This window comes from Palaemon carinicauda, chromosome 29 (assembly GCF_036898095.1).
Source record: "Palaemon carinicauda isolate YSFRI2023 chromosome 29, ASM3689809v2, whole genome shotgun sequence".
In the NCBI taxonomy this organism is placed as follows: domain Eukaryota; kingdom Metazoa; phylum Arthropoda; class Malacostraca; order Decapoda; family Palaemonidae; genus Palaemon; species Palaemon carinicauda.
The window spans coordinates 41,714,591-41,721,919 of record NC_090753.1 but is presented as its reverse complement, the minus strand read 5'-3'; positions in this window follow the sequence as shown (position 1 = coordinate 41,721,919).

Genomic DNA, 7,329 nt, shown 5'->3' with positions numbered 1-7,329 from the left:
AGACCCGAAGGAAGAAAAAATGGTTGGACAGAAAAGGAAGAAAACTAAGATCAGTGACTAAGGTAACAAGAAAACTATTACTCGAAAAAATAACTAAGATCAGTGACTATGGTAACAAGGAAACTATTACTCGAAAAATGAAAAATTATAGGAATCTGAGTTTAGGGAAACATATATATATATATATATATATATATATATATATATATATATATATATATATATATATATATATATATATATCACTCACTCACTCACTAAATCCCGTCCGGAATTCTCCGGGTTGGGTCCTGCATCTGATATCGCCATTCTCTCCAGAGACTCCTATCCAATGCCATCTGTGCCAGCTGCTGAAATGTCTCACCTCCATTTGCTTTCTTGAAGGTTTTCACCCATGTATCTCTTGGTCGTCCTCTCGGTCTATTTCCGGCCACTTGGCCATGAAGCACTATCTTTGGCCATCTGTCCTGTTCCATCCTCTGTACATGCCCAAACCATCTCCTCTGAATATCTTCCACTCTAATCAGAATTGTGTCCTCAACACCAGCCATTTCTCTCACTCTCTCGTTCGTAATTCTGTCCTCCCATCTTACACCACAGATTCTTCTCAGACATTTCATTTCAAAGGCTAATAACTTTTTCTCCTCTCTCTTCTTCAGTATCCAGCATTCAGCACCGTATATCACTGTGGGGATTACTATATATATATATATATATATATATATATATATATATATATATATATATATATATATATATATATATATATATATATATATATATATATATATATATATATATATACATATATATATATATATATATATATATATATATATATATATATATATATATATGTATATATATACATATATATATATATATATATATATATATATATATATATATATATATATATATATATATATATATATATATATATATATATATATATATAAGTATATGTGTTAAAGGCAAACTGTGTTACCAGGCATTTCACGAAATACCTAAAAATTTTAGGCATTTTGCAAAATGACTGATTCACTTAGGGGTTTCGTAAAATGACTAAAATTTCTAGGCATCATATACGTGAAATGTCTGAAATGTTGTAGTTCTTATTACACATAATACCTGATTTAATTCAGGCAAACTGTGTAATTCTGGTATTTGTTTGCAAACACCACTGTTATGTGTTTTTAAGTATTTGAGGGTGTTGACACGAATTCTTATTCACTGAAAGTTGTATTAGAATCTTTATAATATGATTAGTCTTTATTAATGTATATCTATTAAATATTCCCATGTAATTTTCATATATTTAATTTTCATATAAATTTTAGTCAGAGTTTCTTCAAGCACAAGTGTTCAATTTAAATTTAACTATCTGAAAAGTTAATTCAGATTTGTTTGAAATGGCCTCTTTCTTTGATTTTTTTTTAACGAGGTGAGTAGGTAATTCACTCATTTCGATTTCTTTTAACCTTATTAACAGGTACTACGCCAATCCCCAGTGAGCTAATTAGGGATGTGTGTTTCCTAAAGGTTTATTCTGACTTTGAATGTGGAATTGATTCATTTACATCTATTGGCAGATAAGAACTTTCAACTTTCGTATATTGATAGAATTCAAAATGGCAAATGACATAGAAATTAAGTTTAGGAATGAGCTCATTCAAAAGTATGATAAATGTCAAAAATACTTGTTGCCTTGGGGTTTGTATATTTCAATAATTGAAGAATTGAAGATTGCCCCACAGGATAAATCTTCTAAGTCTTGCCATGGATACCATATTCTAAACAAGTAAGTACCCTGATCAATATAAGCAGTTATAGATTATAGTTTAAAACAATTTGGAGTGTAGATTTATCTAAAACTAATATCATATTCAAAATATATAAACATGACAAGGGAGGCTGTCGACATGTTCAAATCTTACTGCCTTACCTGCCAAGAAGAGACAAAATGAACCAAGACAAAGGGAGTTGTTGTTTGCCCCATACTTACTTAAGATATCAATTCTCGCAGCCAAGTCGATTTGATGGACATACTGCTATCTTCTTAAGCCCAGAACAAGTGGATCATGGTGTACCAAGTGCCATATGACCAAGTTTGTCATCTTGCGCCCACTCACATCCAAGAGAGCAGCTGAGGTTGCTTTTCATCTATTGGATATCTTCTTATTGATTGGTAGGCCATGCATCCTACAATCAGATAATATAATATATGGTTTTAATGAATATATTGTTACATAATTGTTGCTAGTAATATACCCTAGAAATATACAATATACCTGGAAATAAATACTATTAAACCTAAAATCCTGTCCCTGGAAATACAAAAAAAAGAAACATTGCTACTGAAATATAATAAGCATATACAATACATCAGAAAATAAACACTATTGAACTAAACTCTTATGAACCAGTCATTTCGTGAAATCCCTACGCTATAAAATCAGTCATTTTGCGTAATGCCTGGAAATGTTACTAATTTCGAGAAATCCCTAAGTGAGTCAGTCATTTCACGAAATATCTGAAATATCTAGGAATTTTTCGAAACTCCTGGTTACACACCTTGCCTGTAACAAATATATATATATATATATATATATATATATATAATATAAATGTATATATATATATATATATATATATATGTATATATATATATATATATATATATATATATATATATATATATATATGTATATATATATATATATATATATATATATATATATATATATATATATATATGTATATATATACACACACACACACACACACATATATATATATATATATATATGTATATATATATACATATATATATATATATATATATATATATATATATATCTGTATATGTATACCTATCTGTCTATCTATCTATCTATCTATCTATCTATCTATATATAGATTACTACACAAGTAACAGTAAGGTCATATTTTAGTTTAAGGTATCAAGCCATGAGGGGGGATAAACTCCAGATCCCACGGTTTTGCGAGTTGCAGAAGTGATGACTTGATTTCAAAGGTTCAAAGTTCAAAGGCTACTCATGAATGGTGAGACAAAGAGACCGTGACAATGCACTAGCTAGCAGGACAATGCCTAGACACTAACCACATCTCAATATTATCAGCGCCCCAGACCCCACTCCATCAAGCTATGACCAGGAAGCGCCATGCAATGGCTACTGATGGCTCAACAAGTAAACTTATAGGCTCTCCGAAAACTCCCAATCCTTAGCTCATAAGGATGGTGAGATTGCAGACACTACACTAAGCTAGCGAGTTTGAGAGGGACTTGAACTCCAGTCCGGTGGATCGCTAGTCAAGTATGTTTCCATTAGACCACAGCAACATATCTATCAATCCAAAATCTCTTCTCAGAGACGAAAGCAAAGTCGAATGTTGACTGACAAACAAAAGCATCTCTCTCTCTCTCTCTCTCTCTCTCTCTCTCTCTCTCTCTCTCTCTCTCTCTCTCTCTCTCTCAATACTCTGGTGAATGTTGCCAACCAAATCCAAAATAGCATTGAGGGTTTGTTATTGCGTTTGAACTCAGGTTCCGAACTATTACAAACAAGCTGAGGAAATAGATTAAGACTCTCCGGGTAGTTATGACGCTAGCTTTTGATCAGGATCTCTTTTGCGCGAAAATGTTTATATTCCAAGTATTAATGACTGTTTAGTATGAGAATGTATAATAAAAAAATATGAATAATCTTTGTATGTCTAGTTCAGAGAGACAGAAAGTGAGTACAATACTTTATCCTTTCTTATAAAGCCAGATTATTATTTCACTTATGCATTTTGAAATTAATCAAAAGATATTTACGACAAAGCTTTTGTTAATCTCTGCCATCATAGGCTTAATTACTTGCTAGTAATTTATCCCCAATTAATGATGTCACAATTTGCAATATCGGTCTGAAGGAAATTTTTTTTTATTTTAGTCATTACAAAAATCTTAAAAGGAATTTCCCGTCCTGTTACCTCATGTGAATCTTCCCTATATGATAAAGAGCAATTAGTCTAGCTATATATATATATATATATATATATATATATATATATATATATATATATATATATATATATATATATATATATATATTTATATATATATAATATATATATATATATATATATATATATATATATATATATATATATATATATATATATACATACATATATATATTGCATATATATAAATACATGCATATATATATATATATATATATATATATATATATATATATATATATATATATATATATATATATATATATATATATATATATTTCTTTACTTTCAAGCTTAGTGTCAGAACCAGTCTCAGGGACTAATTGGTCTCTCCCCGTCACTCGGGTAGGGAGTAGTAAGTTGTCATGCCCTGGAGACAAGAGCTATCCCGAGAGGTACGCTCGGAAATCACAATCTCCCACAAATTGCCAAAACTTACGTGTTATAGTTAGAAAAGCGAGAGTAAATTGGAGGGGTTGACTCATTTTGCGCGTGTGTGCTTATTTACCTAATATTTAGTCGTAATTTTGAACGAGTCGTGTATACTAGTATATACATAAACTAGATGGCTATTCATTATTCATGAAGTTAGACCAATATATTATAATCATCCATCATTTACTTAGAATTAAAAAGAGGGCAATTGCCCAAAATTTCTTATATGAAAAAAAAAAAAAATAATTAGTTTTTTACTATTCACTAAATATTTCGTATGGGGCTAGAAATTGTCAATCATATTGTTTCATTGTCAGATATCATTATCCGTATAAAAGATTTATATAAAAAACAGATATAAGTTACACCAAGTTTTATTTGGTACACTAAAATATCAAGTATTACGAGGACTGTTAACCACATCCTTATATCTTAAGAAGTGCCTTGGAACCTTTCGATATGGAACAGTTTTTTTTTTTTTTTTTTTTTTTCTAAAATCCGAATACTGTTTGAATGTATGAGATGAGCATTCAAGCAACCAACAATTGGAGAACTTTGATTGCTGTTGGAGATTCTGAATCTATTGTTCTAATGCACTGAGAGAGAGAGAGAGAGAGAGAGAGAGAGAGAGAGAGAGAGAGAGAGAGAGAGAGAGAGAGAGAGAGAGAGAGAGTAAGTTTCCCATTTCAATGAAATATGCCTATTATTATTATTATTATTATTATTATTATTATTATTATTATTATTATCACTAGTTAAGCCATAAACCTAGTTGAAAAAGCAAGATGCTTTGAGCCCAAGGTTTCCAACAGGGAAAAATAGCCCAGTGAGGAAAGGAAATTAGGAAATGAATAAACGATATGAGGAATTATGAACAATTCAAAGTAAATATTTTAAAAACAGTGTCAACATCCAAACCGATATTCCATTTATAAACTATAAAAAGGCTTCTGTCAGCCTGTTCAACATAAACATTTTGCTGTATTATTATTATTATTATTATTACTATCCAAGCTACAACCCTAGTTGGAAAAGCAAGATGCTATAAGCCCAGGGGCTCCAACAGGGAAAAATAGCCCAGTGAGGAAAGGAAATAAGGAAATAAATAAATGAAGAGAACAAATTAACAATAAATCATTCTAAAATAAGAAACAACGTCAAAACAGACATGTCATATAATAAACTATCAACAACATCAAAAACAAATATGTCATAAATAAACTATAAAAAGACTATGTCCGCCTGGTCAACAAAAAAGCATTTGCTCCAACTTTGAACTTTTGAAGTTCTACTGATTCAACCACCCGATTAGGAAGATCATTCCACAACTTGGTCACAGCTGGAATAAAACTTCTAGAGTACTGCGTAGTATTGAGCCTCGTGATGGAGAAGGCCTTGCTATTAGAATTAACTGCCTGCCTAGTATTACGAACAGGATAGAATTGTCCAGGGAGATCTGAATGTAAAGGATGGTCAGAGTTGTGAAAAATCTTATGCAACATACATAATGAACTAATTGAACGACGGTGCCAGAGATTAATATCTAGATCAGGAATAAGAAATTTAATAGACCGTAAGTTTCTGTCCAACAAATTAAGATGAGAATCAGCAGTATGGTAAATGGAAGTCTTACTGTGATTTTGCATCTGTAACCTTTTGAAACATTTAACTCTACCTAAAAGAATATGAATACCTCCTTCCTAAAATCCACCATCACTCCGGTATATCAAAGGCTTCCACGTGTTTTTTAAAAGTCTCATGAAAACGACGTTGGATGGATTTGCGTGGACCTTGCAGTCAATTTCGCATTTTCCAGTTTAGCCACCGAATACTGGATTTTTTCGCTGTTGGCACACATAGGGAAATCAATCGTAAAATAAAGATAAAAATTATATATTTATCATTAATTGAATGCCAAGTAACAAACTACCAATTAGCTACGATGGTGAAGATGGGTTGATTTCATTTCTAAGTACAAAATACCTGAATTCGACATGTATAAGTACAGAAGAATTGTCATTGACTTTTATCTTTCTTCGAGGCCAAGTGGCTTAGTCACTGTCTATACAAGCTTGTCAACCAGGGTTCGATTCCCTGCCGGAGCCAAGCTCTTGTCTTTGTGTGATTTCGCCTGGGGCTTTGATCCTGAGGTCGTTAAGAGAATCCAGACATTAATGTATTAAAAATATATATGGCTTATTTGAATATGAAAAACATGTCTAAATGTGCAAAATTTATCATTAATTGGATGCCAAGTAACAAACTACCAATTAGCTACGATGGTGATGATGGGTTGATTTCAATTCTAAGTACAAAATACCTGAATTCGACAGGTATAAGTAGAGAAGAATTGTCATTGACTTTTATCTTTCTTCGTGGCCAAGTGGCTTAGTCATTGTCTATACAAGCTTGCCGACCAGGGTTCGATTCCCGGCCGGACCCAAGCTCTTGTCTTTGTGTGATTTCGCCTGGGGCTTTGATCCCGAGGTCGTTAAGAGAATCCAGACATTAATGTATCAAAAATATATATGGCTTATTTGAATATGAAAAACACGTCTAAATGTGCAAAATTTATCATTAATTGAATGCCAAGTAACAAATTACCAATTAGCTACGATGGTGAAGATGGGTTGATTTCAATTCTAAGTACAAAATATCTGAATTCGACAGGTATAAGTACAAAAGAATTGTCATTGACTTTTATCTTTCTTCGTGGCCAAGTGGCTTAGTCACTGTCTATACAAGCTTGCCGACCAGGGTTCAATTCCCGGCTGGACCCAAGCTCTTGTCATTGTGTGATTTCGCCTGGGGCTTCGATCCCGAGGTCGTTAAGAGAATCCAGACATTAATGTATCAAAAATA